Source organism: Paramisgurnus dabryanus, chromosome 20 (genome assembly GCF_030506205.2).
Source record: "Paramisgurnus dabryanus chromosome 20, PD_genome_1.1, whole genome shotgun sequence".
NCBI classification, from domain to species: Eukaryota; Metazoa; Chordata; class Actinopteri; order Cypriniformes; family Cobitidae; genus Paramisgurnus; species Paramisgurnus dabryanus.
Window position 1 is genome coordinate 14,059,355 of NC_133356.1, and position 18,649 is coordinate 14,078,003.

The 18,649-nt window shown below is 36.7% G+C and overlaps 1 long non-coding RNA gene across 1 annotated transcript in view; it reads left to right on the plus strand.

Moving 5' to 3' along the window:
• The first annotated feature begins 1,040 nt into the window (after positions 1-1,040).
• Positions 1,041-18,649, plus strand: part of LOC135786936 (uncharacterized) — a 40,640-nt gene continuing 23,031 nt past the window's right edge. The window contains exons 1-3 of the long non-coding RNA XR_010547016.1: positions 1,041-1,192; positions 9,365-9,566; positions 14,944-15,131. This is a non-coding gene — a long non-coding RNA (uncharacterized lncRNA). The remainder of the gene's footprint in view (positions 1,193-9,364; positions 9,567-14,943; positions 15,132-18,649) is intronic.

The window sequence follows — 18,649 nt, forward strand, 5'->3', positions numbered from 1 at the left end:
TACTGTTTGCCATAATGGTTCACAACTGTTCAACCATACTCAGATGGCCGTCTGAATAATAAATCTTGAATAGGATACAATCGTACACAGTCAGAAACCAATGCAACATCAAACAGACCAAAAATGGCATAATAGTCTTCGATTTCTTTGGTGGATCAGATTTTGTTGCTTAGCCAAATTCCTCCTGTCATTATTTAGTGGCCTAATATTTCTCCGAAAAGGTTTTGTTTAGTTTAACATTATTTCCTTTAAATGAAAACTGCACAGATGCACGAAATGACTTCCAGAATTTTCTTTCTTAGTGTCGTGTTTATTAAGCATAATACAATTTTCATGATAAAAATACAGATAATAATGTTTAACTGAAGATTTTCATTGTTTAGTCAACATCTTAAGAAGCATGTGGAACGACATACCAGTGTGGTCTAGAAGGATCCGAATGGCTGAACATATTTTGAAAGTGAGGCCCTTCGAGTCATAGATTAGGTCCACATGCAGGACTCATCCTGGGGTGAGGGAACCATTGAGGTATCGAACCCAATGGGGGGCATTTCTGCTCCTCATTGTGGCTCTAAAGTGGCAAGGGACCAGCCGGCTGTGCCTTTGTGTTTGCCCCTTTACCTCTTCTGTTGTATCACACAGTTTTTCCTGCTTTGACCACCAGTTGGGCCAATCAACAGATGGAGCAGAACCACACGAAAAATAGCGAGAGCCTTTCACTGCTGACACGCAGAAAGCATCAATTCTTCACTTGATGACGAAGACAATGCAGTGCACCATTAGTTCTCGACATCAGTAACCCATGGGAAGACCTGGAAATCCTGAATTCTGATTGGTTTGTTAAGACAAAAAGCCTTCAAAGGAAAAGCTTTTACTGTAAATGAACCTTTTAAGAACTTTTAACAAAACATTTATTGTTTAAATTTAAATGTATACTTTTTTAACTAAAGGCATATGGTTATTTTTTCAAAGTATTTTTCCAGATTTGCCAAACATCCTAATATGTTGCTTCTTTGTATTTTTTGTATTAAGTGATTGGCTAACATTGAGGGCTGGTGCTGAATTAGAATTCCTGAAAAAGCTTGAATTTTGGCAGGGCTGTCTGAGAACCGGGCACCTGGCCTACTAAGAAACTTAAAGCTTTGATGTTTAATCTGTATTTAAGCTAAAACAGCTTAAACCAGCAATGGAGGTAAGCAAATCTTTTGTATGATTAATGGCTTTGTTTTGGTATTGTTGTTTGAATATGAAACATCCTCCGAAAATGATACCTATACTGCTATCAAAGTAAGAATATAGGTTCTCATAAAGTTTTTAGAGCGGGTTTTTTATAATGGCAAACTATATAAAAAGACTCATTGAAAATTTGGTTTTGGTGTTGTAAGTCAGGATTTTGTCAGTCTGATGACAGCAGCAGTCAGCGCAGTCAGCAGGTTATGGACACTCAGTGGGGTGTGAGAGTATTTTGTGGGAATAGATCAGAGAAGAAGGATATCTTGCACACATCAATCAACGGCACCAAACCCAGAGGGCAGGCCTGCCTGCAGAGAGAACATTGATTTGTCCATTCCACTGAAACCTTCACTAAAGTGAACGGATGTATCCTGTTTAATGGGAAAAAAAGATCCTAATTTTTCTCTAAATTAACCCTTATGGGTTGTTGAGGCCATTTTTGGAAATTTTTTTTGTCTTAATTTGGCCACAACTTTGTCTGTGTTTCACCAAATGAAATTATTTTTGGTCACACATTTTATATTGACACATATTTTGAGAAAATGCTTTGAAATTTTTCAAAAACTTAACACCACACGGTGGGCAAATTTACTACCCTTTCGGGTTGTTCGTGTACTAAAAGTTACTAAATTAAACGCCTGTAAAATTGAGTTGAATTTTTTTAAATATTAAAAGTGATTGTGGACTGGATTTTTTTCACAGTCTTGGGCTGTAAAACATTGGCTTTCATATAGTTTTTGTGCAGCATCAGATTCAATGTTTTTTTTCCCCATTGACTTCCATTATAACAACATTTCTTTATTGCAAAGCCATGACACCATATAATCATATAAATTCTTGATTGTTGGTGGTTTTTCCTTTTGCTAAGAGGTAAAATGTTTAATTTTTACTGTTGATCACATGTGGCACCATTAACCCTTTAGTAGGCCTGTGCAAAAACAGAGCTTAATTTCTGATTTGTACATTGAGTTGTATGGAGTATAACAGCATATTTGTGCGTGTGTGTGTGTGTGTAAAAAAAAGGGGGGGGATCCAGTCCACAATCACTTTTTATATTGAAAATTGGTCATTTTGTGTGTGTTTTTTTTTCCCTTAAATCAGTGACATCACTTATGAACTTAGCAATTAATGGGCTCTATCTTACACCCGGCGCAATGCAGCGCAATGTGCGACGCAAGTGTCTTTTGCTAGTTTCCACCTTGCACAATTATCATTTTCACGTTTAGCGCCACGTTGTTTAAATAGCAAAAGCATTTGCGCCCCCTTTTGCGCTCATGGGCGTTCTGGTCTAAAAGCGAGGTGTGTTCAGGCACATTGTTGGCGTATTGCTATTTTGAGGCAACCAAAATAGACTTTGCCATTGACCAACAAAAACCTGGTCTGAAGTCTTAAGTCAATGGCGCAAAATGTTTTTTGTTATATCACATACATGAATGCGCAGCAGCACAAAAACGCTTTTAAATATGAAAGATTAAAGGATTGAATGTAAAAGATTATTATTGAGTCTCTTGGACATAAATGAGGACAGCGTAAAGAGCTGCTTCACCTGTTGCCTGGTAAGTAAATAAATACTTTGCTTTAAACAAATGCATCTGTTTTTAAATGTTTTTTTTTTTTAAATGCTACCTCACAGATTTATTGTATATGATGACTCTGTACCTGTTGATATGGTGAGACGAGAAACATTTTTAAGTAATGCATTAAAAAAAACTCATGACGCTGTCCAAGTGCTGAAACATGCGGAGAGCCGTTTGTAAATTCTTTATCTTATGTTTGTTACAAATAAAGTATTTTTAGAGTACAAACTTTTTCTTACATCCTTGTTAATTATTTTTAAATGATATTGGATAGCCATACATTTAAAGCAATTAAAAGCCTGCTTTTTTACTTCCATGACTACACTGTAAAAAATAAATTGTTGGCTCAATGAATTATTTTTTAGTAACTAGTTCCACAGAAATTTTACGTTCACTCAATTTCTGTCTCCAAAGTGTTACCTGGATTGATGTTTTTTAGTTGGCCCAAATTTGACTCAAATATAAAAAAGTATGTTGGCTCAATTAGCTTTATAGTTCATTCAACTAAAATGTTTTAATCAGTTGAATCTTTAAAAACTTACAGCAAAGACTCTGTCAATAAAAATTTAAGTATTCACTCAATGTTTTATGTGTTACTTCAATTAATATTTATTATTTGGGATTTTTTTAATAACATTTTTAAATTATTTATCAAATAATTTATGCTGGTGTTGTAAACAAAATAATTAACTTCAGTCACATAAAAACAAAAGCTTTTTATTCACTTATCATACAGACTGAACATACAGAATTAAGTCTTCTTTAAATAGAGGGCATAAAACAGTCCAAAAAGCCTCCAAAGTCAGTCAGAACATCTCCAGGGCCATTTAGGAGATTTTCCTCAGCCAGTCCAAGCGGAGACTGTCTCGCTATGTATCCTTCTGGTCCGCCCCTCACATCATCTCCGCTCTGGTTTGATAAACAGAGGAATATAAACACACACACATACATAAATAACATGTTTAATATAATAAAGTTTGACGGTGAAAGACTTTATTCCCTAAATAACGTTAATGTTAGGCCAAATTTCCCTCAGACATCACACATAATTAAACACTATTGGGCGGTTTTCTCGGACAGGGCTTTTCACTGACTAAAATAACTTACTGACATCTCTTAAAATATGAGTGCTATTGTTTTGTCTCAAAATGCACGCCAGTATTGTATTATATAAGGTTTGTTTGTAAAAATGTCCCAATTATAATAAAGACCGAGTTCTAAACTTTGTCCGGTAAACCAACCCTATATCCAGGCTTTTTATCTTAACTAAAATAGCTCCACTTTACTTCGGTCACGTAACATAACACAATTCTAATGTATCTTTACAAAAATATAATTACAAAAACGTCGAGTATTTGCGTCTTTGCCAATTAATATATTCTAAAATTAACATTTAATTACAAACACTTACCTGACGTGAACTTCAGGAAACGGCTGACTTGTGTCCTCCCTTGTGTGAATCAGTAAGTGATTCCAGCTGTTGCGTGCGGATTGATCTCAGATGAAATGACCTGTGATCCAGATCCTTCCGAGTTAAAACATTTTAAATTTAAAATACACAGACGCACGCGCATACATACATACATACATGCACACGCGCGAGCACGCGCGCGCGCACACACGCACGCACACGGGTACACACACGGGTATATTTAGAAGTTTTAAGATTGTTATGATATTGGGACTATTTCTCCACTCGCACCTTCAGCTCTGAAGTTCAAAATCGCAGGCAGTACGCAGCCCAGTTATAACAAATGTGAAAGATATGAAATATCATTCAACAGCGATATCATTTAAGTGCAATCCTAAAATATGATTTAAAACATACCGGTAAACCTTTTATTATTAAGTATAAGAAATTAAAATGAATTAAATCGCATGTTTAAACGCCACAGAGATATCAGAGCCAGCAGTCGATTTCTGATGCGCTTGCCGAGGCGAGGCTGCGCTGGGCGGGGTGTGAGCGCTTAAGTGTCTGTGATTTTCTGGAGCTCATCTGGAGCTCTTCTCCGTCCGAAAGTGTCCGAGCACATTTTTAAATAGACGCTATCTATATTAACCGACCGCATATTTAAACTTAAAGCACATACATTCACGCCTGAACAACTCTTAAAATTACATTTTGTTACCAAATAACAGTAATATTGTGAGCATTTTGTTGTCAGGAAACATAGCTGTCATAAGTCCACATATTGACCAGATTTGTCTTAATTAGTTCAGTCAACATAGCCATTCTTGATGTTGACTGAATTTGGAAATAACCATTCACTTAATGTTTTAAACACAGATTTATCTAGACTTAAAATAATATGTCTACTCAACTAAGCCCAAACAAGAAAATTGGTTTAACTTATATATTTTTGCCCTTCCAACATTTCATTAATTGGATTTTTTACAGTGTAAAAGAAAATGGGTTTTAAAGGTTTTAATAAAAAATAACAATTTCAATACAAGTGAAAAACAACACAATTATTTAACATTAATCTTAAAGCAACACTATGTAGTTTCCATGTAAAAATGACTTACAGCTCCCCCATGTGGTTGAAATGCGCAACAGTGCCTGGTATCAGACACTCTTCTGCAGGCAGGGGGAGGGGCGGGGCTGTGTTTCCTACCCTCCACCACCACTTTCAGAGTGTGCTTGTAGCAGCTAGGAGGCTGCTCAGGTTGCAGCAACAGTACAATTTGTCCGGTTAAAAGTTGTTCTATCACTGAAATAATTTTAGAGACATTATTTAAAGGTAAAAAAAACTACATAGTGTTGCTTTAAACTGGGGATCTTCTTCCTCCGCTTAGTTTTTCAGTTTACAAAGTCCGTCATCTAAATAGGGATTAGACATAGCGCCAGCGCAACTGGCTTTTAAAGGGGATGAGAGCTTAGACTCTCATTGGTTTATTGCACGTTACGCCTAAAATACTCCCAGTACTCATTAAAAAAAATAGGACCAACCCTTTCCCACCGTGCACTCGGCGCACAAACCATTTTTCCCGTCATTAAATTAGCAAAAGTGGATTTGGACACGCCCATTTAGATGTTGCGCTGTGCGCTTTAGACAATGCGCTTAGATCGTTAAAATAGGGCCCAATGAGTTAAAATCCTGGAATTTTTGTAAACATTTGGTAGTTTTTATCAGTACTGAGGTTGATTAACAAATTTATGCCATGCAAATTGAAGAAAAAAAAAAATTCTGATACATTTTTACAGTCGTTTAATTTAGTTGCTTTTTTGTACACGAACAACCCGAAAGTTTGGTGAATTTGAATAACCCACAAGGGTTACGGATCCCTTTAGAAATGTGTCATCTATCTCAAGACCCAACAAAATATTTTGAAATGGAAGTATTGGGGAAAAATACATTATAACAAATACTAATATACAAATACATTTGTTATTATAGAACTACAAGCACAATGAAATCTTTAAAGCATTTTAGTCAGATTGCATACTTTAAGATCTTACATCTAATGTAGTTTTGATTACATTCTGATATACAGCACTGCTCAGCATCAAGGCACTCACTGAATAATGTTGACACAGGGAAAGAATACAAGCTGCAGTCTTACTCATTCATAAATATTAGGCCTTTCCGATAGAGCGGACAAGTTTGTTTTGTCACTGAAACTTAAAACCACAAATGTGCCTCGGGCTGATCACGAAATCTTCCTTAAAAAGTTCCCCCTGACTTCTAAGAGCAGGAAAAAGGGTTGAGACTTAGACGGCTCTTTTATTTGTTTAAAAGAAGGTCACATCGGTTACTTGTAAGGATGTTTCGGGATCACCGATCAGTCTGGGAGTTTTGTAAAGCTGCTGACTGTTAGATTGAGGCAGTCCCGGTACAGAGGCAGTGGAGCGGGTATAGGTGAAGTGTGACCCATGCATGCAGACAGATTGTCGCTGTACTGTGGCCGGCCCTTAAGTGTCTTCCTTCATGGATCCGTGAGCTACAAAGAGTTAAAAGAAAAGTCTTTTCTGAGTGGCTGGTTCCATGCAGTGTGTTAGTCTTTGTAGGTTAAGTGAATGAAAAAATATAAACGTCAATGTTTGCTTTGTGATCCTGGTATAACTTCCTCCCAAAGCTCTTTGGTTTTGTTTCTTATGTGGTTCCTCGGAGCTTTGATATGCATCAATCAGTAAGTGAGCTGGTGCGATTCATAAGCCAAAAACAAAATATTTTATGGGCAGTGTGCTTGGTTTATTCATCTGTGTTTTAGACTGATTTATCTCAGTGTCTGTGTCTTATTTGCTTTTCCTTTTATTACCTTAATTTCAAACCAGCTAGGATTTAAAACTAACTTCAATCTTCATAGACTTCATAGAGATTTTTTTCAATGACATTTCATGGTTTTCCTGTGATTGTATCAACAAAGCAGTTTATCCTTTTGTGTTCCACAGAAGAAATGTATGACATAATTTCTGATAAAGTAGCGGGCGGCAATAGAAAGAGATTTATTCGAGTTTGGCTCTTTGAAAGGTGGTTATTATGTGCTCAACATTTACTTAAGGACGATTTTGGTTTCTTTGCTTATTTCAGCTTACTTCTTTGTACATCCCCCTCCATCTACACAATAATGTGTACAGAATTTGGAAATAGCGTGCTTCAGAAATACATTTTAGTGTTTAAGTTATATGATCTACAATTTCTATTGCGTACTATTATATTAAAATATCACCAAAAAATGCCATTCTGCATTTCCTCAGGCCAGAATCTTTAATGAATTCAGTCATCTGTTGTTAAAACACCGTGACTAATGCCACAGAGAGTTCTTGTTTACTCAGTGAATGGGATCAGCATGTGTCAGCGCAGAGTCAGTGGTGGTGAAGAGGTAAAAGACACCCTTACAGAGCTCACCATCAGTGCAGACATGCCGCTGTCCGTCAAAACCAACACTTTCTCTGAGCTGACACCTAAACTTTATTTATAAGCCCCGTCTGCACCGTAAATCTACATCTGTTCACACTTTACAACATTTTTTGTCTTAATTTCAAAGAATTAAACTGCGTTGGTGACTTTAAGAAGGATTACAGATGCCCCGTTGTCCATGCAGTAGCTGTCAGTCATTATGAAGTGGAGAGCGAGGAGTTCCCTTCTGTTTTAAATAAACATAATGACCTCACGATTGGCTAATGGGACTGCAGATATTTGCGAAAAGTCGCCATTAGGGCTGCAAAATGACTTGTTGAAAAACAAAAGCGTTTATGATAATGCTATAATGATGAAGTAATTTACTTTGCTTAGGCTGAATTGATTTATTGAGTACTTTCAGATCTGTAAGGGTGAAATTCGTATGGCGTTTTTTGCTGTGGACGGAAAGCAGATGTTAAATTATAGCGGGTGACTTTGCTTTTCAGTTGCTTGACCTTTTGTTTCTTAATGGCCTTTTATTTTTCTTAATGGCTGTTATGATTCATTGAGCTTTGCCAAGTGATTTTTGGGGACTGGTGTTTATACAACCCTCACAGGCTGATTGTGAGGAAATGTCCCCTTTAGGTTTTTACGGTTCTCTTATAGGATACAGGTGGACTTGTTTTTTTTTTAATGATAATTATATGCATCCAGCATTAAGCTTCGTATTGGTGGTCTGCTTGATTCTCCACAGTCCGTGAAAATTCTCTTTGGTAACTGGGCTCAACAGATTTTTGGCCACCCTTATGATTGGGTGAACTAAAGAGAGAGAGAGAGAGAGAGAGAGGGGTTTGGGCAAAGCTGAGTGAAGGTTATTGCCAGAGCTGTGTTTGATTAGTCGCTTCGGCCGCGCTCTGTTCTCAATTAACTGCACACTCATTTCTTTTCTTCTTTTAATTCTGGGTGGTTTAGAAAACACAGGGGCTATCGGGCACCCCACATATATTCTCAACTCTGCGAGAGGCGGAAAAAGTGCATAATTATCTTGCTGATGTGAGCGTGCTCAGGTTTCTGGCATTTGTGTTATTGTACACTTTATCAGAGGATCTCCAAATCGAAATGAATGAATGAGCGAATTTGCCAAATGTTCTGGAGTTACTTATACATGACATGCCCCGTAATGGCATTTTTATCCAAAAATGGTTCCTGGGAAACATTTCCGTCCTTGCCTTTAATAAAAAACAAATCAACTTGTATTTATTTTTCCCAGTCAACATCAAAGCCACCCACTTCCTTTATTTCCTTTAACCTGCTGCCCAAAGTTGCATTCATTGCTCACCGTTTAATTTTATGGCCGCATTTCACTGTGGCATAAAATCTTACTGCAAAAACCTGGAGCTTATCTGCTGATCATTTGATTAGATATATTCAAGCTTTAAAGGAGCCAATGGCTTTTAATTCTTCTAATTGAAGTTTTAGAGCACGAGCAAGGGCCGTTCCCGCAGGCGTTTCTTCAGGGCGGCCAGCTGTGCGCTGGACGTGAGTGCAGTCCGAGGTGAATCAGTGTTCTGGCATGAGCTGAAACGTTCCTGCTCCTGTGTGGCAGGTCTCCATAAAATCCTATCCAGATTTCTTCGCGTTCTTATCATGATGGAGAGGGCAAGCATCCACAGGAGGTCCTCCACTTAACACCAATTTGCCTCCCTGCAGGTGCTCTTTGATGTGGCCATCATAGGGAAGAAGGAGAGAGTCATAAATAAGTGAACTTTCGGAGTTACCCCGTCATTACACGGCCACATGGACCGGGCTCGGCAACCTTTCCGGTCCAGAGGTCGTAAACCCACCACAGGCTACACAAACAAGGCCGTGAAGCACCAAAGGAGAAATTTCACCGCACACACAGTCCAGCTAGGTATGACACATACGTGAAATATTTCTACTAGTGCTGGGAAAAGATTAATCGTGATTAATCGCATACAAAATAAAAGTGCATTTTTGCTTAATATATGTGTCTGTACTTGTGTAATTATTATGTATATTTAAACACACACACATACATATACATTTCAGAACATTTTTATTTATATATACATTTTTCTTGTAAATAATTAAGAATATATAAAAATATAAATAAATATATATACACATGTAAATGTTTCTTAAAAACATACACAAATGCGTGTGTATTTATATATACATAATAATTACACACAGTGCAAACTTATATATTATGCAAAAAAATCACTTTTATTTTGAAAGCGATCAATCTTTTCCCAGCACTCATTTCTACTATTTTGAATGTGACAGTCTACACTGTAATTTTTTTATTTTTAAGTTTAATAAAATAGTCTGTACAAGTAATTTCAACTGGATAAAATCTTGACTAGTGATGAGTTGCTGTAACTTTTTACAAAAATATTTAAATTGCCTAAATTATTATAATGTTAATGTTGTTGTGACTTCCTGATTACGTCATTTTTAAAGTGTAAAACAAGAATTTATTTTATTTGTTTATTCTAATAAATAAATTTCTGACATTAGTCAAATGAAACAAAAGTCTTTGTGACTTTAGAGGTATTTTTAATACAAGATATCATTGTGCAGAGCAAATGAAGAGTTTGGTTCCAAAACACGATAAACACCATTTTTAAAAGTTACTGCCAAAATCTGGTCAGTATTAGCAAGTAAATTCTTAGTTTTACGCAAAATCTGATATCCACCGTATTATTTTGTCATCTTTTCTCACTTTTTTCCAAACCGCGACAAACGCCAGTCCTCCTTCTCTGCAGAATGCAATAAATCTGCTCAACCAATCACAGCGCACCATTCCACGCATTGTAAACAACAATGGTGCCACTCTGAATAGACACAGAATCCTAGTTTTCCTCATCTACTTTGTATTTCGTGATCAACTAACAAACAAAAACAACATTTTGATGGCATTGATAAACCTGTGGTGGTTTTCTGTGGTGGGGAAGAAACGTAAGCCATCAAAATTTAATAAATTACGTGAGAGGCACTTGGGCGAAAGAAAAACGCCGGCTGTTGCTTGTTCTCTGATGACAGCATCAAGCTTCTGTCATGCTAATACATTGACCAAAGGGGATCTTATGAAAAACTTTCCAGTATTTTACTCAAAGCCAACGAAAATCGAGCAGGAGCAAAACATTTTACAGCTGATCGCTGTCAAAAAAGTTCAGAGACGGCGTCCCAAGGATGACAGCATCAATGACAGGGTGTTTCGATTAATGCCATTAATGTTTTTCTTATCAGTGTATACCACTAGTCAACTAATTGAATATAACGTAGCAAAGATGAATGCACGTTTATGTATTCAATTTATTGCATTTTGCTGAAAGTGCATCAGATATTTGCATCAGTTTTTATAATAAATCTTTGAAAATCAAATTATGGATTTGAATTTTTTATGTTATTATAACCTATAACCTAAAGATGTTATGTGAAAGTTTGTATCAGAAAATAGTGGTTTTCATCATGTCACTTTCTTGATATAGAGAACACATTTTTACCCAAATTAGTCAAAATGGATTTATTGCGTTTTGGAACCAAACTCTTCAAATATAGACTTACTTTCAGAATTTTGTAGGAAAACACCACAGTTTTTTACTCTGTGTCCCTTCTTTTTGCCCAGAAAAAAACTGAGATTTGCTAAATTGTATTTTTTAAAGTGCAAAAAAAAGAGTTATCATTGTAATATCTGTCAGTATCTCTGAGAATTAATGCAGCAATGATGTTTTTCTCCAGGGTGCATTCATTATTTTTGTTAATCCTGTTTATTTATTCAATGTTCTCCACATTTAGCAAATACATATTATTGACTGGATAGGGATAGTTCACCCAAAAATTTTAATTTTGTCATCATTTACTCAACCTCAATACTCTTAAAAATAAGGGTGCGGATGGTTCTTTAAAGAACCATTTAATCAAAGGGTTTTGAACCATTTCCTTCATTTTTATAATCTGAAGAACCTTTTTTCAACTTAAAGAACCTTTTAGGGACAGAAGGGTTCTTTAAACGTTAAAAGGGATAGTTTCCCAAAAATGAAAATTCTGTCATCATTCACTCACTCTTATGTTGTTACAATCCTGTTTAAATTTCTTTGTTCTGATGACCACAAAGATAGGTATTTTGAGGAACCTTTGAAACCAAACCGATCATGACCCTTATTGACTTCTATAGGAAAAAGAATACTATGGAGCTGAATAGGGCTCAATGGTTTGCTTTCAAACATTTCTCAAAATGTCTACCTTTGTGTTCATCAGAACAACGAAATATATACAGGTTTTAACAACATGAGAGTGAAGAAATGATGACAGAATTTTCATTTTTGGGTGAACTATCACTTTAAAGGTGCTTTAAAGAACAATTTAGACAGAAAAAGGTTTTCTATGGCATCGTGAAGCACCTTTATTTTTAAGAGTGAAGTTGTTACAAACCTGTATACATTTCTTTGTTCTGCTGAACAGAAAGGAAGACATTTTGAGAAAAGTTTGTAATCAGTTTCTGAGCACCATTGACTTTCATAGTATTTTTCCCTCATACTATGGAAGTAAATGGTGCTCCTGTTTCCTGCTTGATTACAAATATCGTGTTTACAAAAACAAAGAAATTATACAAGTTTGTAACAACTTGAGGATGAGTAAATAATAAAATAATATTTATATTTTAATTACATATCCCTTAAGCTCATGCTACAAAAGGTTTTTCACAGCAATTCCACAGAAGAACCATGTTTGGTTCCTTAAAGGAACACGCCCAGATTTTGGGAATTTAGCTTATTCACCGTATCCCCAAAAGTTAGATAAGTCCATACATACCTTTCTCATCTCCGTGCGTGCTGTAACTCTGTCTGACGCAGCCCCCGCTAGCTTAGCTTAGCACAAAGTCTGGAAGTAAATGGCTCCAGCTAGCAAACTGCTCCCAATAAGTGACAAAATAACGCAAACATTTTCCTATTTATGTGTTGTGATTTGTATAGTCACACCGTGTACAAATAACAAGGTGATATGAGACACAGCGATCTTTTAACAGTATACATACTGGGAACTATATTCTCTGAAGACGAAGCACCGCTTCTTGGGCGGAGTGATTTGCTTGCAGCACCCGAGAAGCCCCTGATGAGGAGCAGAGAGTTCGATCAGAGTTGTGCAAATCACTCCGCCCATGTAGCAGTGCTCTGTCTTCTGAGAATATAGATCCCAGTATGTATACTGTTAAAAGATTGCTGTGTCTCATATCACCTTGTTATTTGTACACTGTGTGACTATACAAATCACAACATATAAATAGGAAAGTTTTCACGTTATTTTGTCACTTATTGGGAGCAGTTTGCTAGCTGGAGCCATTTACTTCCAGACTTTGTGCTAAGCTAAGCTATAGCGAGGGCTGTGTCAGACAGAGTTACAGCACGCACGGAGATGAGAAAGGTATGTATGGACTTATCTAACTCTGAGGAATACGGTGGTGAATAAGCTAAATTCCCAAACTCTGGGCGTATTCCTTTAAATGAAGCATGTGAAAGGTTCTTAAAGGAAACATATCTTTATTACCTTTTTAAAACGTCTTTTCCCTACAAAGAACATTTTGTGACCATTCAGCCAAAATTGGTTCTTTTATGCCATCGTTTAGCACATTTATGTTTGCGAGTGTATGAACATGCAGATATTCAAAATGACCTAAATCCCCAATAAACGTCTAAAGCTTTTAACGGCTGCTGCTGCAAAAAGAAGCAAGCAAAGCAGAACCATCTGAATAGAGCTTAACTTTCCATTGCAAGTCCGGCCCCCTTCGCTTTAAAAGCAACTTAAAAATCCTGTCATGTTCACATGTCTTAAAAGGATTATAGTGCCAGTTGGCAAGCAGAGGGTGTTGACAAAACCCCTTGCTTTAAATGAGAAAGACCACTAGCCTCAGCAAAATCGACAATATACATTAAATCTCATATTTATACATTTCATTTATACAGCGTTGACAAAGCTGAAATATACTGAAAGAGGCCTGGTAAACACTGTGCAATACTGATATTCATGGTGTGAAGGCACATGTTGGCAAACACAATAAAAAGTGTCACAGTAAGAGTTTATTTCCCAGTGTCCTCTATTCTCAAATGACTCCGTTATATTGAGTTTGATTGAATTAGACATGAACTCTTTATGGCACTATGGGTTTAACTCTTTAGAAAGCGGGAGAAATGCGTCTGGCTGGCAAGGCTTTGTTGAAAAGGGTGTTGGTGTTGGCCCGACGCACACAAAGAGCCCCGCTTGTTAGACCTGAATAAAAAACACAAGAATGAACCGCAGAGCGAAGACTCGGCTGGATCGAGAGGGGTCGTCCCCGGATGCTAACAGAATTCTGTTAACCCCTGACTAGCGCCACAAAAGCGTCCATTGTGCCAGTAGGCTGGATGTGCGTTTTTGGGCCACTTCTGCTTCAACCCCCTTTGCTTTTATTTCTCATAGATCTTTAGATTGCATTTGCCTCTGATTCGTTTCCATTCAAGCAAATTATAATGGTCAAGTACTTTTGAAATAATCTGCTGCTTTCAGTCACAGAACCGCCTTTGAAACGCAAGTCTGCTTTGCAGCTGCCGAGCGCTGACTTGAATCCCATTAACACATAATAAACATTAGGCATAAATGTGTTTGCTAAGGATCACAGCCCTGAAACTTCCTCCAATGGCCATTGTTTAATACCAATGAATTAACCAAATGTCCTGCTCTAAATTAGAAATACTTTCATCTTTTTAAACCTCAGTTGGATAAATCCCCATGTGGTCTGGATTAAAGATTGAATTCCGAGATCCAGCACAAACGTTAAACTGCAATGACAGTGTCTTACATGTAAGACAAGCCTGTACATTTTAAATGGCCAGTAACTTGTAATACAAGTAGCAAGTGATGATTGAAAGCCCTTTATATTGAGCAACCCTCGATGAGACTCCATCTGCTTCCTGGATCACCTCGTGAACGCTTGCAAAAACGTAACAGTACACCGCGGTACAGGCTGTTTTTCAGCAACACATTCATATGTGGAGTGGCAGGTAAAGGGTAATTGTGCTCGGTCAGTCTTGCATATTAGTTGCAGTAACTTCATCTGGCTTAAATGTTTGTTGACAAACTTGTCATAGAGCATTAAGTAGTAAAACTTGGGTAATCTGATTATTCGCAATTATCTTTTTTATGAGTGTCATTTCAACAAGACAGGTTATTTAGATCTTTATGAGTAGCAGCTGAGAGTTTGACTGTGACCTGTGCTCCTCTATCTACAGGTCTTCATTGCTCCCTGCTGTTCAGGCCTGTGGGAGCTGACCAACCGAACAGGCCTTTTCTCGCGCTCGGGACGGCGCTGCGGCCCGGAGGCCGCCGAATGACATGTGCTTTGACAGCTTGAGATCTGCCTCCAGATGTATCTCAGATAAGCTTTCCACCTGGTGACAGGACACAGGCGAGTGCTTTGGTAAGTGAGCAGTGTTTTGCACGCCTTCATGAACACGGCTATTGATAACAAGCCTTTAAAGAGATAAGCGCTGATAGCAGGGATTGTTAAACTAGTAGAGGAAAGAGGCTGTTTTCGTCACATGAGACGTAAAGACCAGTGTCTTAAATTAGGATCTGTTTAACGCTCTGCCCCTAACCCCTCACCCTTGATGTTCTCTGAAAGTGAACATTAGATTTACAATGTAGCTCTGTGGTGTACTAAAACACAGTTGGGTCGTGTTTAGACTCAAATATTTTATGTGTGGTTTTAACCTTTTTATCACAGTGTTCTTTGACTTGTAATTTTTTTGTCAGTTTTGATTAAAGATGCTACAGTAAAGTAAACATATAATGAGTTTTATGAGGGATGTAAATAAATCTGTGTGGTTATTTGATTTCCCTGCTAATGTTAGACTCACACACAGTAACCGCTGAAACAAAGGCTGAATAAACTCTACTGTTATCAGTTAACCTAACAACAACTGCAGTGTATCTTTTTGAGTGATTTACTACTCGCATAATCCAAGAAAAACATTCCTGTTTCTGTTTCCTTCTCGAGAAACAAACCAAATTTTACTAGAAGTGGTTGAGAAAGCGCTTTTGCGATTAGGAACTTAAAAGCGGACATTTGGCTAGGTTAAGACCTCTGATCCATGTCTGATGCTATGACTCTGCATGAAATGTAACTCATATTCCCTTAAGGTGCATTATTTCATATTTTTGCAGCTGGCAGGAGAACGATGAAATATGTTATGTGTTTATACAAGTAGGCAATGTAAATGAAAACCAATGAACATTTGAGGGTGGTAAGATCACCTATATATCTCCAGTAACATCTTGTGAGCGTTACCATGTGTGTATATATCTGTATAGTTTTGTTTTTCAGTGTTAGTTTTAACATTTAATTCGCTAAAATGATTTCGTATTCATGAGCTATCGCTTTCATTTGCTACAGTGAGTGTTTAATCAGTCTTTGTCTTAAATTTCTGGGTTCCTATTCAATTAGTTTGTGAGATTTGCTATGTGGTAAAACCTTAACTTTCTACAGCATTTTAATACATTATAGATCTGCTCTCATGAAGGTTGTTTAAATTTTTACACTGCATTACATACACTAAAAATTTTTTTTGTATGTTTGTCTTGTTTTCAGAAAAATATCAAAAGTAAGATGCTTTTTCTTGATGAAGAAAAACGACCTAAGAAAATAAGTCTATTTTTAGACCAAAAATAGCAAATTTTTGTGATTTTGTGCATAAAACAAGCAAAAAAAAATCTGCCAATGGGGTAAGCTAATTTTTCTTGAATTTAGTGTTCAAATTTAGTGTTTTTGCTTACCCCATTGGCAGATTTTTTTACTTGTTTTATGCACAAAATCACTTAAATTTGATATTTTTGGTCTAAAAACTAGACTTATTTTCTTGGGTCGTTTTGATCATCAAGAAAAAGCATCTTTATTTAAGAATTTTTAGATATTTGTACTGAAAACAAGACAAAAATGCTAAAAAAAAATTCTTGAAAATTTTGTTGAAAACTTTCCTACTTAGTATTTTTGTCTTGTTATCAGTATAAATATCTAAAAATTCTTAAATTAATATGCTTTTTCTTGATGAGCACAATGACCTAAAAAAATAAGTGTAGTTTAATAGACAAAAACATATAATTGAAGTAAATGTAAACTTAAAACAAGGAAAATTATCTGCCAATAGGGTGAGAAAAAATCTAAAAAGTAGTTTAATTTAAGCAGAATTTTCTCACTCCATTGGCAGATAATTAAGCTTGTTTTAAGCACAAATTCACTTAAATTGTATAGTTTTTGTCTAAAAACTAGACTTATTTTCTTAGGTCATTTTGCTCATCAAAAAATACATCTTGATTTAAGAATTTTTAGATATTTCTACTGAAAACAAGACAAAAATAATAATTAAGAAAGTCATTTTTGCAGTGTATTCTTGAATACACTGCAAAAAAAGATTTCCAAGAAAAACATTTTTTAGTATTTTTGTCTTGTTTTCAGTAAAAACAGTGCTTTAAGTGGGCCGGAACGCCCCGGTACTCAGTACCGCCACTTCTAAAAATAGCTCTTGGGCGTACCACCACCTCTCCGTGCGCCCAGAACGTGCTTTTAGCGTACCGGAACGCTCATTTGCACATCTGTTTAAAAATCAGAGGTTTAATTTAATCATTTGGCTGCGCTGCCGCTTTTCAGAGCGCCCTTAATGTACGCTTCCTAATTCGTCCCACCGTGAGCAGAGACTACATTACCCATACACCCTTGCGTTTACAAGTTAAAAGCGCATGCGTCCGTCAGTCAGTGTCAACGTGCTCTGGAGAGGTGTGTGTTTGTGTGTGAAACGCGCAACCATAGCTGCTCGGTTAAAATGAAAATACAATGAACACGTAATATGCCCTCCTTGTTTAAGACTCTGAGTAGTAAAAGAACACCGTCAGAATCAGAGGACTCGCTGACATCCCACCAAGCCAGAATGATAGCTGCAGGTCAGACGCAAGCCTTGTAGGTACGTGATAATCTCCGCTGTCGCGGATGTCAGCTTGGTTCCCCTCGAAGCAACTTCGGTTTTCCTCAGGCGATGTGCAGAAAACATTCTTGAAATTGTGATATACATTTAGTTTAATTGCTAAACTACAAGTAAACGAAATTTCAATGAATTTGAACGACGTGCACAGTAGTTTTACCACCCGCAAAATGGAAAACAATGGGACAAAATAAATGACTTTAGAGTTTCAAATGGCCAGTATTTTGTTATTCTTACCCCATAGACATGGTCTTGGTGTCATTTTAAAGTTTTTTATTCAATCTCTTTCTATCTGAACAACTAGTTTTAGCATTTAACCATGCTGAAAATTGTACTCACATACAGTGGCGGCGTTTCACGAAAACCTAGGGTATGGCAAAAATTATTCGTACAAGAAGGCCATTCAAATAACGAATCTATGAAACCGCATTATATCCATATGTGTACATACTCCACCAACCTGTATAAAATCATACTATGATTGCACGGATGTACACTTACTAACAACAATACGGAAGCAATACAAATGAAAAACAAAAATAGAAATCATGGTTGTTTAAAATGCTTTTCAAATGTTAACATTCTTAACCAAGTTCAACTCCAGCAACATATAAACTAAAACAAGATAATATCAAAACATACTGTAACATCCCTTCACAAATCTTGTCATGACAGCCGCCAATAAACACTTATAAAAACACAAAGACGTTTAATGATGTGATAGAGCACACAGTTAACCCAGCCAGCTAACCAACTAAGACTAAAACACTACATAAAACTTTTAGTAAAACAGGGCTAAAGGCAAAAACAAGTCTTACCTTTTGTCGTCGTGCAGTTTTTATTCCACAAGTAGCCATATTCAAAAACGCGCGCAAATAATTAATACAATTCACAATCACTTCGACTGCGCTACAATTTCCTAGTGTAAGAGAACATGTTTATTTATCCACAGAGAACAAATCAT